The 16,975-nt window shown below is 35.0% G+C and overlaps 2 protein-coding genes across 6 annotated transcripts in view; one reads left to right on the top strand and one right to left on the bottom strand.

The window, feature by feature from the left end:
- LOC126968314 (uncharacterized) overlaps positions 1-16,975 on the top strand; it is a 512,088-nt gene that overhangs the window by 376,386 nt on the left and 118,727 nt on the right. The window lies entirely within an intron of this gene.
- Positions 1-16,975, bottom strand: part of LOC126968328 (cuticlin-4) — a 104,445-nt gene that overhangs the window by 84,321 nt on the left and 3,149 nt on the right. Inside the window, exon 2 of one of the 5 annotated variants that reach the window (XM_050813290.1) lies at positions 11,797-11,901. The exons of the other annotated variants lie outside the window; for them this stretch is intronic. The gene's annotated coding sequence lies outside the window, so the exon portion shown is untranslated. The remainder of the gene's footprint in view (positions 1-11,796; positions 11,902-16,975) is intronic. 5 annotated transcript variants of the gene reach the window in all.

Here is a 16,975-nt window from a genome sequence, read left to right as displayed (position 1 = left end):
TTCTCCACAGCTGAATATCTAAGTGATCGGACAGCCTGGGACTAGATTATGATTATTTTACAGCAATAGAAATTACTGTACAATATTGTATATTTTTATTGAAAATTGCGCAAAAAAAAGAATGCTGGGAGAGTTTCTTGCGCCGCTTCTTGTCTCTCAGAGCGCCATTTGTTTCCGAAGCGGTAGTAGTATCTAGTATATTAGAAATGACATCAAAAAGAATTCTTAAAGAATCAATTTTGAGAAAATAAATATAGGCATTTATTTGAGTGGAGAGAACATTAAAGATAAAACTATACACTTATTTTTGCAATATTGGCACAGATAACTATTGCATAATAATTGTCAATCTCCAAAGAAGATTAGTTCTAATTCATTTATCACTAAGAACCAGTTTTGCAAATTTGATTTACATACATTTTTAATAGTTTATCGGAGTTTAGATTGTAACGACATTAACATAAGGCCTTTATTTGTTTGTTTGTGTTTGGTCCTTGATCCGAGGACGATGATTATCGTTTAGTGGCATCAGGAATCGACGTGAATTGTCATTTTACTTGCAGAGGAAATTGAAGTCAAGTTAAATATTTGCCCTGATTACAGTAAACATTACTTGAATTTTATACTTAATCCGACCTTAATGTGTTTTATTATTTATGATTCGGTATTTAGTTTATATTACCCTTGACATACAAATGAAACCTATAAATTTACTTCCTGTCAACAAGGACTATACTGAAACATGCTATAAGTATATATTATAGGTAAGCTTGTGTGTCTTCTGTGACACATATATCACGGGGAGTGTTCCGAAGAGCTGTATAACCTGATTCCGCCGCCGAATTCCAACTTCGTACGACACGCCACAAATTAGGATATCATCCCCACCATCTGGATTTGGGGCGGTCGTCCACAGTGTGGTTTCAAAGAACTTTCATCCACATACCACAAAGCTGTGGATGAAGCTTCTTTGTGCGGTGTTTCCGGAATGATACCTTCATAAAAAGCCTATACACCTGCATCAAAGGCCAGCAACGCTCCTTTGATTCCTATGACACTGCAAGAGAATGTGGGCGGCGGTGATCACTTTACACCGAGTGACCCGTATGCTCGGTTGTCCTCCAAAAACCTCTAACTAGTGGTGTATATAATTATGCTTAAGCTAGGAATTCATTTCACTAAATAATAATAATAATAATATTGACACACTTTTCACACAAATTATCTTGCTCCAAGTTAAGCATATATATAGCCTGTGTTATGGGTTACAAGACGATGATATATTTAATACAATATACTTACTTAAACATACATATATTCATATAAACATACATAAATATATTTAAACATCCATGACTCGGAAACAAACATCTATATTCATCATATAAATACTCGCACCTACCGGGATTCGAACCGGGACCTCTAGCTTAGTAGGTAGGATCGCTAACCACTCGGCTATACAGGTAAATACATCTGTAATATACTTGAGTGCGGTACTGCCCACATGACATAAAGTTACTCAATGTCGATCTAAGTTAATTTCATAATGACGTCATAGAACAACCTTCCTACACTTTTAACATAACATAATGCGGGTTATATCTATCTGTAGTTAGAGCCGTCTACTCCTTCCACGAAGCCCCCGGTTCGATCCACGCCCGTCACGTACCAACGTGTTTTCGGTTTTTTTATGACATCGAGTACGTTCAGCTGACGGCAATTGATACGTAGATAGTACTTTATACATTCTCCGCGCCACGGGCAAAGTGTCTCGACACCAAACGGCACAAAGATGTAAGACTCACTGAGACTGACATATTTGCGACGCTTGCTGTCTTTGGCAGTCGAAACAGCAGCCCCAGCACCAACTGACGTAACTTGGACATGAGAAGGATCCAGAGTGTCGACGCAAGTCGCGTCCCACACAAGCAACCAGGATCATTCAATCAGGAAGCTTGCCATCGCGGCGGGTAAATACCATTACCATTGGCATAGTTATCAAGCTCTTGCTAAGTGAATGCCGGCAACAAGGCATTAGTATCACAGAAATCCTCGAAATCATACAATTACATAATATTTTATACAAAACATACACTTGTTAAACATTACATAAGGCTTTGTAACACTTTGACACATGATAAGGTCGAATACTTGTGAATCAGACAGGGTTAGGTGCGACCAGTGTTAAATGAACCGTGAGCTCTGACAAGAAGATTTATCAATGTAATGTTATTCATATTCAGGTTGTAAATGTTTCTTGGCATACCTTCATCAGAGCTAGGAAACTTTGCCAACTTATCGCGTGCACTTGGGTTAAGGTTTTAAGCCAAGGCACATTGAAGGTAAAAAGTTGGCACCCGGCAAATGGAAGAATCTCAGTAGTTAAATATTCAAATTTGTTATGAAAAATATTGTATTTTGGAATTATTTTTCCGAAATCCATAATCTCATAACATTGGGATAACATAATTAAATAAAATATCGTTATGTACTCGTAGTGTAAATAATTTGTTAATTAACTTTAGAATCATTGATATAAAACTATTGTACAAAATAAGATGTAGACGGTGTTGATGTCCGTAATGGCAAACTTAAATTTTACTGAAAAGTTGCGTCACTAGATGTATGTATTACAACAAAAATCAAATTTCTTACAACACCAGTATTTTTTTCCAGAAAAGTATTAACGCTTATTTTTTTTTTACAGAATTAACACAGATTATTAAACTGACAAAAATCCTGCCTACAACTATAGATATAGCTCAATAACAACATAAAAACACTACAGTTCATTGAATTAATGAAAGTATATGAGATTTGTGAATAAAATTGTAATTTATAATGGTCAATGATTTGATATTTTCGTGGGATATTTTAAGATATGGATTTTTTTAATTTTGAGTTTGTTTATAATATCGACGACGTCGTTACTGGATACTATGTGGATTTTTTTGCGATAATGCGTCTCCGCATCGAGTCGTTCTGGAGTCGTCTGCGCGGCGCTCAGAATCGTATCCTTCGAACGATCGGTGATTGCCCGGATAGTCATTTCTTCAGGCATTGGTTGTCCGTGTACCACAGCGAGAACCAAAAATGACCGTGTGTATTTTTATTATTTTTAATTGCATACTTTTGTTTTATATTTTACATCTTATGTTTTATACTTCACTTATATTTATATCTTATTTGTAATTTTATTTTGTAATATGGACTTGCTTTGAAATAAATGATTTTATTATTATTATTATTAAAGCTCATCAAAATTAATGTTATACCGCTCAATCAACAAGAAAACTGCTATACACAGGTATTTAAACATGGAGATTATTTTCGCATTATACATTTGCATTTCAAATAAAACACAGTTTTGAAGAGGTTCATAAACAGTTCTCAAACTTACAGTTATTTGAAAACCTACTAATTTTAATAAGAACCTTGTACGGTACTATGGTAAACTACAAAAATTTTATACAGCTCAAACCATGGAAAAAATTTGCAAAATAATATATATAAGACAAAATTGAATACGTCATTGTAATAAATACCAGCAGATCATGTTACGCTGGTCATATTTTTAGACCTTGCAATACATGTCTTCCTTGTATTTGGCTGTACGAGTACGAATCAAAGGTGAAAGGAAACTTACTGTTTGCAACATTCTCTATAGTTTTGTTTTGCGGTACGAATAGACTAAAACACTCACTTTACTAATGCAGATACTCAGATATAAATTTGAATAAATTGTCAAAATATTTAGAAGCTCAATTAGGAAATGAATACCAATGTATTATAATAACGTTATGCAATAAACATACAGAATCTGCCAGAGATTCAAACATTATTCTGACCACATTGATGCATGGTATTTCTGCATTGTTTTCAGGAAATTTTGGCATGGATACTTTTAAAAAACGATGTGTGGTTAAATACTACATGACAGAGATAAAATCTTCATCACGGCGAGGTTAATAATTCAAAACTCAACTATTTTTTATTCTACATTCATAATGTAATAAAAGTTACAAATTTTATTCGAACCAATACAAATGGACGCTTCGAGATTCGAGCCTGTGTATCTTATGAGATGCCTTTAAAACTTATTCGATAATCTAAACGCCCATATGACTCATGCTTTATAAATCTTGGTACTATGTTTCTTAAACTCAAGTTGTGACGTCATCCACAGGATCTAATTTTACATATTAGGAAATGGATTTGAGATGTCGCTCTATAAATAACATTTACAATATACTCAGACTGACCGCACTGCCTTAGTCGACTGGAGCCGTCTTTATCTTTACTTATAAAAATGAGTACAATTTATTTATTATAAGATATGTATGAACAGCTGCACAACTTTTATGAAGGAAGTTTGCAAAGGGCCATTTCTGGGACACATTATTTTTTTTCTATGATGGGGCAAATTCACAAGAAGCTCACAGGATGTGATGTAATAAAGCAACCACCCATGGATATTCGCAACACTAAAGATCAAGAGATGCTTTGCTACCCTTCAAGGCGGAAAGCACGTCGTATCAATTCGGCAATACTGCAGTCGGTAATCGATTCCATGAAGTGGCTATGCGAAACCGAATCTTAAATAAATAAATAACTGGCGATTATCATCTCACTAGATGGAATAGACCAACAATCGGCAATATAAGAGTTGCAAGACCAACCTAACGGTGGCATGAAAACCTGATAGAGATTCTAGTAAAATACCGGATTTATAAAATCAAAAAGTTTGGTAAAAACGTAGAGTAGGCTTTTACTCTTACGAGATCTATTCACCAAGAAAGTAAAAACATAAGCAACTAATCTTGGCTAATACCAATTAACTAGAATGTTTACTTACCTACCTACTTATAATCTCAAACCTTAGTCCCCTTAGTCCCGGTAACGATGATAACATTACCATGCCTTAGTTAGGGGGTTTGCCAAGGGCCAGTTCTGTGCCACATTATTTTCACAATTAATACCAGAATTACGTTAAACATTACAATCCACTTACAACACATCATTAAAATTCCCAATTTTATAACCAACGTTTTCGAGACAACAAAGAAAGAACGTGGGTCACGGAAAATCCAAGCAAATATTTAAATGAACGATGTACATAAAATGTAACCTTGCGTGTTATGTATAGAACGTGACCAATGCCGTGTATTTTGTTCACGCCTAAATAGTGTACAATACTTTACAATGTGTCACGAAGGTAATGTAGTGACCTAGAAGATTAGTAGATATTAGATCATAACTTTATTAGAGGCAATTACTTTAGCACCAACGTGAGACTTGGTGATGCGTTTTCATAACATAGTTGCCTTCAGTTTAAATACATATCTTCAATTGCGTTCATACTGACATATTTCCTTCGCATGTTTTCTTTCTTCGCATTTCAAACAAGATTTATTTTCCTTGGTAACTATTGTTTCTTTACCTGACCCTTTTTGACATGAGACATTCGACATTTCACTACTGCAGCTGATTTAAGTAATTTGAAAATTTTCTTTAAATGCAAAATGAGTAGTTCCAAACTCTTAAAACTTAGTTAATATATTCGCGATCTAGAGTCACACAAGACTAAACATGTCTGTCTGAAAACTATATTCTTCATAATGTTTTATATCGTATGTGTCTTAATGTTGTATGGTTTAAAATACCTTATTGGTGTGTCTAGTATAAAGAAATAAATTAATATTGGTCTAAAGAATGAGAGCTAAATTCTTCACACACTCAATATTGTTTTCCGTAAAACTTCTCATAGTTACATGAGAAAATTGTGAAATTACACTTATTATGCTACCAGCCGTTGCTAATACTGTGTTTATTGCAAATAAAAGCCTGCTATTACATTATCGTTGCAAATAATCTTACTTCGTATACAGCAGGAATGCCAGAACTAAATATAAGACTATTTAATAAAAGATCGCATGTTGATGCACTAAACATGACCAATAAATCAGAAGGTTGTCCTAAACAGTAATAAATAAACAAACTGTAGAGTAGCCATGTTACAACCCTTCAAACCGATCAAGGATATGATGTGTGCCCTGTTATAGGTAGAAATTAAGTTGTACTGCAACTACAGAAAGAGGTTTGGTGGCAGTAATGCCCCAGATGAATGCACAAGTAAGCCCATTCCACAACCTTTTAATTCGTGGTAGAAAGTTCCTTGAAAACCGTTCTGTTGAGGAACGCCACATATCCAGACGGTGGGGATGATATCCTAATTTGTGGCGTGTCGTTTAAGGTGGTGATCGGCGGCAGGAATCAAGTGAACTAGCTTTTCGGAATACTCCCCCTGATAATTGCGGTCACACAATGAAGCGACGTCTCTACGCAACGCCAAGTGAACTAGCCGTTCACAGAACACTGGGTCCCCGATAATGCGACCAGCTCTGCATTGCACTCGGTCAAGTGGTTCGAGCTGATATTGGGGAGAGCCAAACCGGAGATGACATCAATACTCCATATGTGGCCATATTTTGTTAAATAACTTTTCATTTTTTTATGTTTTTCTTCTCTATATATAAGATGTTGATTTATAAGCTTGGTTGGTTTTGGTAGCTTGTAATTTTGTTTATTTCTACCAAAGACATTACAGACAGTAAAAGTAGCTTTGAATCCTAATACTGAGGGTAAATACCTTGTTACCATAGATATTTTAATTACTTTAAGATTTTCATTAATATTTTAATATATTAGGAATTCCTTTGCACATAAGCTCTTAAGAAGTTAATTCCAATAAATTCTAACATACAACTTGTAGCGTCGCGTCTAAGTAATAATCACCCTCAAGTTATTTACGCTTGGCTTACGATGCGTATCGGTTTTGACCTTTGATGCTCATGTACAAACGAAAAACATGTTTATACCTCCATCGTTAAGCACATTATCGTGTGCGGTTGAGTCATTTCCTGAATTTTAACATAAGGTAAGATTAGAAGCTTAAATTTATACCTAAATAGTAATTTATTTAATATGACAAAGATTTGTATAGCTCTTAAATAGCTTCGTACTCTAGCCTTTATTGTCCGACCATTAGACTGCGCTCTTTTTGTATTTTTTTTAACCGACATCAAAACGGAGGAGGTTCTCAGTTCGATCGGTAGTTTTTTATGTATGTTACCGATCACCGATTACGCTGAGATTTATGATCGAATTTTCGTGATTCTTACTTAGTTTGATGTAGAATGTTTGCCATTTGCTCCCATAAAAATGTTATAGCAGGTACCTACACTCGTGACGCGTGACTTTGAGCGGGATAGCTTCGTCTAGAACCAAACAACGAAAGCGGGCAAGCACCAACTTAAACCCTATCAATAGGTAGCACATAAGATATGCATAAGAGGTGTATTAAATTAAATCTCTATTAAGTTATTTCATACTTCACAATTTTTGGAGTCGTTTTTTTGAAACGTAGTTTTTTTTTTTAAATAAATACAATTGGTCAAGAGACTCATGTGATGGGAAGCAAGGAAAGTATCACCAGCTTTTCTATGGTTACTGTATGCTCTATACTTAAAGGTCCCTGAGTGTGTATCGGTAATTGATTCCACAAACAAGCTGTGAGAGGCAAGAATTTCCTCGCCAAAGACGTGGTTGTGGCATGCCAGACGTCAACATGATGCGAGTGGAATTTTGCATTTTGTCATAATGTCTGGTGGTGGAATTTGGCTACTGGTATCAACCCGAACAGCTCCTCTGAGTACTGCCCGTTATAAATGCGGTAGAAGATGCAAAGAAAACCTACATCTCTACGACGATGACTTGATCGTCGGTCCTTCGAGCCGCTCTTCGTTGTATGCGGTCAGAGGGAAGAAGCTGGTACTGGGGAGCACCCGCCCAGAGGTGAGAACAGTACTCCATGTGAGGCTGAATTTGTGCCTTATATGGCAAGCGTGGCTGACTTTTTACGACTTGTCAATCTAAGTCGGTTATATTAACAATAGATTCGCTTACCTTTTCTATCTTGCTATCTCTCCGTTATTTTCCTCTCTCTGGCATAAATCAACTAACTACTGAATAATTACAAGTTCATATACTTATTACAAAAGAAGAATAAAATAAGATTATTTAATGTAGGTTGGACAATGGACATGCCATTTACACAACTACTACATACTACTATTATTTACAAAAGTAATTGCAAGTTAATGTTAGACAACAGATGACAACAGGCCAGCTTATTATTCGTGTGCCTGCGTTGCTGAAAATAGAGGCTAACAGTTCGCCTTTAATTTTTTTCGACGTGTTTAGATGTATAATGAGAGTAAACTAGAGAGAATGGACTAAGCTGAAATTTAAAACTCTGTTTTATATAAAAATTAAAATATATTTATTCTCTAGCTCTTCAATAAAAAATGATAATTAACCAAACATTGACACACATCGAAAAGTGGTTGAGAACTTCAATGTTTCAATGGGTTATTATGTAAAGGTTACACTTTTACACGAAATTGCAGTAACCTTGTTTCACTTATACGAAGTTTCTTTGTTGATGGTCTTAAATATCTTTTTATATAAAAAAAATAAACTAAATAAAAATAAATAGGTATATATTTAGAATTTGCCTAGTTAAACATAAAGATAACTAATTAAGTACTTTTATGTCGTAATCATGCGTAATATTGTAGTATTCTCAGATACTTTGCTGCTTGTGGTAAGATCGTGGCGAGGGTCATTTTCTTTCCTAACAAGGATAGCGATGGCTTGTTTATGCGACATGCTTGGGTAAGGGCGCTACTTGGTGTGAAATTCTGTTTTTGTTGATTATTAAAAGTTTAACGTTAAATTTATTTCTTAATTTTTGCATAAAATTCAACATAATATCACAAAAGTTATATATTACTAGTGACGATCCCCTCGACCCTCGCGAATCTCCTGCCGCTGTATGCTTGGTAATAAGGGACGAGACGAGCTGGACAATCAACTGATGGTAATTGATACGCCCTGCACATTACAATGCAGTGCCGCTCAGGATTCTTGAAAAACCCAAAAAATCTGAGCGGCACTACAATTTCGCTCGTCACCTTGAGACATTTGATGTCAAGTCTCATTTGCTCCCTTCAGACCGAAACATAATAATGCTTAAACATTGCTGCTTCACGGCAGAAATTGTGCCGTTGTGGTACCCATAATCTAGCCCGCATCCTGTGCAAAGTATAATGAGTAACTTAGCTTACTTGTATCATAACATACTATTAAAGACGAAGCAGTGGACTTGTGCTTGTGGTGGAATGAGAAACTGACATATTAAGATGACTAATTAATGACGTAATCAACAACCACTTCATTACAGTGCATGTTTATGCTTCGTGAAGCATAAAGCACTTCCTTATTAGAAGACAAATAGGTATAAATTTGAATAATTATATAAACGACTATCACATTCGTCAAATCAAATCAAAAATCTGAGATAAAGGATAGGTCTTGGAGCGCAGCATCCAACTTTATAGCGCAGGCGTATTTGCAAAGTGTTATTTATGGAAAAGGAGGACAAACGAGCGTACGGATCACCTGGTATTAAGTGATCACCGCAGCCCACATTCTCTTGCAACACCAGTAATCACAGGAGCGTTGCCAGCCTTTATGGAAGGTGTACGCGCTATTTTTGAAGGTACCCATGTCGTATCGTCCCGGAAGCACCGCACACGGAAGTTGATTCCACAGCTTTGTAGTATACGTGGAAGAAAGCTCCTTGAAAACCGCACCGTGGAGGACCGCCACAAATCCAGATGGTGAGGATGATATCCTAACTTGTGGCGTGTTGTGCGAAGGTGGAATTCGGCAGCAGGAATCAGGTGAAACAGCTCTTCGGAACACTCCCCTTGATAAATGCGGACGTAGAGGACACAAAATGAAGAGATGTATCTACGCAACGCCAAGTGATCCATCCGTTCACAGAGCACTGGGACCCCAACAATTCGAGCTGCTCTGCGTTGCACGCGGTCAAATGGATCGAGCTGATACTGTGGTGCGCCAGACCAGAGATGACAACAATACTCCATGTGTGGGCGGACCTGCGCTTTGTACAGTGCTAGAATGTAGGCCGGCTTGAAGTATAAGTAAGCATTTCAGAAGGGAACATTAAAATATACAATGTTTATTTACGTCGTTGGATAATTCACGATTTCTTCATTACATCAAAGTTTGAACAATAAATATCATTTTCTTATCACGAGATCAAAAGTATGTTACAATTCACATTCACTTACAAGAGACAGTCAACGCCGTAAGTCTCGTTCTAAGTTTGAACTTAACTACCTAAGTTATATAACAAAGCCAAATCCATTGCAACATAAGTACGGTAGCCTTATTTATACCGGATTAAAGGCGATAGGAAAACCACTTCAAACTTTAATTAAACGTAGATATAGTAATGTCAAAGATAAAGTTAAATGCCAAAGTTACCGACATAGTCCAAAAGATTGCAAAACTGAAGTGGCAGTGGACAGGGCACATAGTTTGACGGACAGTCCTCGAATGGCGACTATGTACCGCAAGACGCAGTGTTGGTAGGCCCCCCATAAGATGGACCGACGATCTGGTCAAGATCGCCGGAATACGTTGGATGAGGGCAGCGCAGGGCCGATCGTCGTGGAAATCTTTGGGGGAGGCCTTTGTCCACTGCTGGACCACTGTTACTGTGCGAGAGGTGCGATGGCTGGTCCACTGATCTTCCTATTATCGTGAGAAAACTATTAACAACATAACATTACTTTTGAATGTCTAAATCTATCACCCATTCGAAAATGTATGCCCCAGACCTGAGAAGAACGGGCGCAAAAAACTTGACGGGATTATTTTTTATTAAATTTTCTTATTTCGATTCCTATGGCTCGAGGCGAAAAGCGAACCGCGATAAGACAGAGCAAAATTTACCATTATCATTAAACATAATTATCAAATATACCAATAATTGTAAATGAAATTACTTTATGAAAATAGGCAAGAAATAGTATTATGATACAAGTGAGCAACTGCTCAGTATACACGAAGATGTAGGTTGCAACCCGAGTCGTAGGCGAGGGTGTAAATCAGTCGAGTTTCTAGTGAGTGAAAAAATAAACATATTTTACATAAATTCTACATACTACATACATATATACTGATACAACTTACTTCAAAATTATTATGTTAGTGACAAAAGTCATATATGTAACAAAATATTGTGAATTATAAATAATTTGATAATAATAAATGTGGTTTTAGTCTAAATTACGGACAGATTTACTTATTCCAAAAATGTAAATGCATTTTCAGCGGCACAAAACCTCTTGGTTGATGCAAAAAAAACTGTATTACCTGAAATTTTTATTTATTATTTATTAAATTGAAAATGATCTGTTTATGCATATAATTTGCAGTTAGGTAATTACTTAACTTTGTATGTATAATAATAATAATGAAACACATTTACACAAATTATATTGCCATAGCCTGTTCTATGGGTACAAGACAACGATATATTTAATACAATATACTAACTTAAAAATACATAAATACTTTAAAACAAACGGAAACAAACATTCATATTCATCATATAAATGTTTGCACCTACCGGGATTCGAACCCGGGACCTCCAAGCTTAGTAGGCAGGGTCACTTACCACTGGGCTATAGGGGTTGTCATTTGTATAATTCTATTATGCACTAGTCTGTAATATGTATTATTGCACGCGTATGATATAATTTGGTTTATGGCCCTAATAGCGATGTAATAAGGCTCACCTGTCGAGCAAATTTAAAAAAAATATATACTTCGTTCATGCAGAAGTATCAAAAGATTAACCTTAAAAGAAGCCACCGTTTAAGGAGCTATATAATTATTAATAGCCGCTTATGAAACGAAGGCTGCCTCCGCCTTCACACAGCCTTCCATCCCATATGTGTCAACCTGTTGAAATCGTTTCATCATTAAACTCAAATCTTTATATGGGAATGCACTGTCATTCACGAATTACATTAGTGTGATCAATGAAATCTATACAATTCAAGGAAAATTGTGTTCATTATAATCTAGAAGAAAGAAAAAACTGTACGTGCCATTTAAAAAGTTAGCTAGAGATAAGGGCTCCTTCATTCATTCAATTTAATAATTTAGACTAATAACCTAGCCAAAATTAAATTTTCAGTGCCACGCGAAAGTGCACGTTTCACAAATTTCAAACCATTTATTGGAAATTTTTATAGAACTCAACTCGGTGCTAATAGTGTTTTAGAAAGGATCTGCCGGGAGCACAATAATCTTTTCAAAACTACTCGTGTTGACATCCACTCCTCCTCCCCTCAGCATTACAAAAAAAAATTTACCAGTGCAGAAACCACATAACTTATGCTTTGTTTTCGTTTTAGTTTTTTTTTCACTTGTTCACTTCTACATTATAATAGTACAATACAATATTCTTTCATTGTAAACTTGCAACCCCGCACTTGTGCAACTCAAAAATGCATGCTGGTTTGCCTGTAATTGGATTTACACCATAATTTATACTTATTTTGTTATTTTTATAAGCTAGTAATAGTGTATAATCAGTTGGTGAACCTAAATAAATATATAAATAAATAATATAATACCAGACAGTATACTAGGACTCACTGAGCACAAATTCAAGAAATATATTAAAGATTCTTTGAGAAAGAAGGCCTACCTTAGTATAAAAGATTATATAGACGATAATAATGTGTGTAACAGCGGGAGTCTCCTTTGTACAGGATGCTGGCTTGTTTATGGGTACCACAACGGCTCCTATTTGTGCTGTGAAGCAGTAATGTGTAAACATTTCTGTGTTTCGGTCTGAAGGGCTAGCTAGTGAAATTACTGGGCAAATCACACTAAACATCTTATTTCTCAAAGTGACCAGGGCAATTGTAGTGCCGCTCAGAATTTTTGGATTTTTCAAGAATCCTGAGCGGCACTGCATTGTAATGGGCAAGGCATATCAATTACCATCAGCTGTCGTCTCGTCCCTTACTTCATAAAAAAAATGGTTCTTGTCTGGTTCTGCGCAGGCCACCTAAAATTGTATAATATTATATAACGTAGGCTAAGTTGTTTTATGATTTAAAAGATGTTAGTTTCTTATCAGTTCTTCTCCCCATGTGAAAGCCCCTTTACGAACTGATGTAGCTTCATGAAGTTTACCAAGTGTTGTTGCAATATGTTATGTTATGGTCACTCCCTATGGCTAATAAATATATACGTATTTCTATTTCATATATATATGTATATTACACTGCTACACACGAACTATTCTACATAGAGTTCTACAGGGCATTTTTTTTTTATAAAAATAAGGGACGAGACGAGCAGGACGTTCAGCTGGTGGTAATTGATACGCCATACCCATTACAATACGGTGCTGCTCAGGATTTTTGAAAAACCCAAAAATTCTGAGCGGCACTACAGTTGCGCTCGTCATCTTGAGACATAAGATGTTAAGTCTCATTTGTCCAGTAATTTCACTAGCTACGGCGCCCTTCGAACCGAAACACAATAATATTTACACATTACTGCTTCACGGCAGAAATAGGCGCCGTTGTGGTACCCATAATCTAGCCGGCATCCTGTGCAAAGGAGCCACCCACTGGTCTCTGACATAATATTAACCAATTTAATTTCGAAAGCAAAACCCTTCGCTACTCCTAAGCCTATTTGCCAATATAACCCGTTAACATTTATTAAGATTTGCCGAGTACAGAAGAAGACTGTCAGAAGAAACTGACAGAAAGTCAAAAAAAGGTGTGTCTACCAATGTATACGCGTAAAAAGTTACTGAAGTTTGATAGCATACTTATTAATCTACCTGAGTGTGTGCTTTTTGAAATTATGCTTTTTTAGGCGCGTATGAAAAAATGATGAATGAAATTTTAAGATGAGCGCGCATCACTGTAACACAAAGGTAACAGGTTGAAGTTGGTTCCTACAATTTTCTGACGTTTGCGTCATTCGTTATTTTTTTTGGTTTCTTCGTCCATTATTAGGACAGGCAAAGGGTTCAAGCCCATACAGCCGTGTTTATTGTTTAATAATTAATTCTCAAAGCCATCTTTGCAAGATTTTTAAAAAATTGTTCTTTTTAAGAACGTAGCACGAGGAATAAATCAATTTAATGATGTTTGCTTCGTTAGGGCGAAGAAGTATAATTTCTTGCGTGTTTACATAAGTACACGCGTTTCTTTTAAAACAGCTGACAAGGAACACTGAATTTTGGCACTAAATAACGTGAAGTGTAACGGGGGCTTATACTACCGTTAGACTTTTACCTCGACAAATTAATATTAATTAATAGCATTAGTTATAAATCCCAACAAAATAACAAATCTGACATTTCAAAAAAGGCAATACTAGTATTTCTCAACGAAAAAGGCGCTTCATATTACACACAGCTATAAAACTGTTCTCTTCGTAATAAAAACTTGCAATCGAGACGCGAGTCTGTAGGCGGATCACTTAAACGGAAATATGATAATTAAAGAAATATACACCAAATATGAAATCCAATGAATTTCGTTAAAAGCTAATACACAAAATATGAAATCCAATGAATTTTGTGAAAGCTAATACACAAAATATGAAATCCGATAGGTTTTGTGAAAATTAATACACAAAATATGAAATGCAATAATATTTGTAAGATTTAATGCACAAAATATGAAATGCAATAATGTTCTTGCAAATTAATACACAAAATATGAAATGCAATAATATTAGTAAGAATTAATGCACAAAATATGAAATGCAATAATGTTCGTAAGAACTAATGCACAAAATATGAAATGCAATAGTGTTCGTAAGAATTAATGCACAAAATATGAAATGCAATAATGTTCATGAGAATTAATGCACAAAATATGAAATGCAATATGTAATGTCAAATGCAACCGTCATATATCTGCTGTTATAATGTCACTTAGTTTCAAGAATGGAGGTTGAATGGTGGTAAGTGTACATTGAACGGTGGTACAGACCCCACGCGTAGTAATTCGAGTTGCACTTAACCAGTTTGATACGAGTTACGGAATCCTAATTATAGCTACATCATTATCGAGACATCTGTATTACTTGCTGCAAAAGTTTAAGTGGATACCTGACACATATTAAGTAAGTTTGCAATAACTTACATAATAATAAAAACACAGAGTCTACATAAGTTCCACTGAATGTTCGCACAACGAGTCAAGGCTAACTCCGCCCACAGCTCGCCCACAAGACACGTCATAACCGGAACTTTAAATTAAAAATATAAATACATATACGTCCTTATTGGTTGAAACCTCGTCTGTTTTATTATTATGTTATTTGAACTATTCATTACTCAATTCGCTCACACGCATTGCAAAAATAATATTATTGCTAAAATGTTAATTTGCAAGCAAGTATGAGAAATATTATGTAATTCGAATTTAGATTATAAAACATAATAATATTGATAGAAAAGAGTACAAAGAGATAGCTATGTGGGTTCACAATAAATAAATACATATATGTTTTATATCTTTAAACGACTTAATACGATAAAATTTAGTATACAGGTAGTTTCGGGAAATCGATCTAGCTTGGTTTAAATTTTAAAGATGTAGTTTTATCCGTGTTTTAATGAAAAACTGCTACAATAACATTAGAATACAAAGGTAAATTTCGCCAGTATACACAAGACTATAATAGCTCAGATGGGACATTGGGTGACTTGGAAAGCAGAGGACCCCGGTTCGAATCTAGATGTACTATTAGTTTTTGTTGATCAAGTATTGTACCTTCTTAAAAACCCAGCAAGACTCGGTCGTCCTATTCATATTTTTCATACAACCGCTCTTACGTGATTATAGCGTTTTTATACATCTTTCTGCAAAAAAAAATACTGATAGGTATCTTGTGTATTGCATCTAGATTTTTATCGAAGCAGAAAATACAAATTTCAATAAACAAATTCAGTATAACCCTGCAAATATCTGCTGTTTTGCACAAATTTTACTTGAACTTTGGTCTTTCATAATGTTTTTATTCATAATTTGTAATTCAATTAGTCTTATGTATGTTTATGATAGATTATATTATCATAAACAGACTTTTCAACATTGATAATTGCATAGAAACTATTATTTTTATTACCACATATTTAATAAATTAAGTTAAATGTTAAATTTTTCTGGAACTTTCTAGGGCCATATTACCTATATCTACTATAGATTTAAGTGGTATGGTATACTTACTGTGGTACACAAATGGTAGGAAAATGGAACGAAAAATTTTAAATGCTCACAAGAGTTAATGAGTAATATTAACAACCATACAAATGATTTAAGTTTTCTTTAGTGTTAATTCCGCCAATATTTGTTTTTAAACAGTCTCTTGACAGATTTTGGCGAGACAACACGTCCTGTGGATGCCTCGTGTAGAGGCGAAACACGTGTCGAATCGTTTAAAAACAAATATTGGCGGCATTAACACTACAGAAAACTTAAATCATTTGTATAATTATGGATTTCCGCAAAGTAACACCTACTTCAATAAATTTGTTGTTGTTAAACCATGCAAATCCAAAAAAAAGCAAGAAATTAATTTTCCCCCCTTTTTCATATCTTTGACCTTTTGAAACTAAAATCTCCAATAACACTCCCCTGAAATAAGACGAAATATAAACAGTTTATAATCAAGTTTTTGGATCTCACAGAACAATGCTTCAAATCTCCACAAAAAGATCGTTAATTTGATTGTTGTTATAAAAACAGGTAGCAGCCTTCGAGGCTTAACGCTAAGTTACTTTGTTATTGCCATGAATATTATTTAAATGTTCATTAAGTGCATGATACTTAAGTATAAATAAACTTAAAGTGTAGATATGTTTTAAATGTCAAAATACACAAACAGCTTCTTGTCAAATAAACAAACAGCTTCTTATCAAATTGGTATGAATAACAAAATTATTACATAAATAAAACTGAAAACGAGATTTTATCAACGATAGGGA

The sequence above is a fragment of the Leptidea sinapis genome, chromosome 15, assembly GCF_905404315.1.
Source record: "Leptidea sinapis chromosome 15, ilLepSina1.1, whole genome shotgun sequence".
NCBI classification, from domain to species: Eukaryota; Metazoa; Arthropoda; class Insecta; order Lepidoptera; family Pieridae; genus Leptidea; species Leptidea sinapis.
The sequence above is the reverse complement of the archived record's forward strand: the minus strand, read 5'-3'. Positions and strand labels throughout refer to the sequence as shown.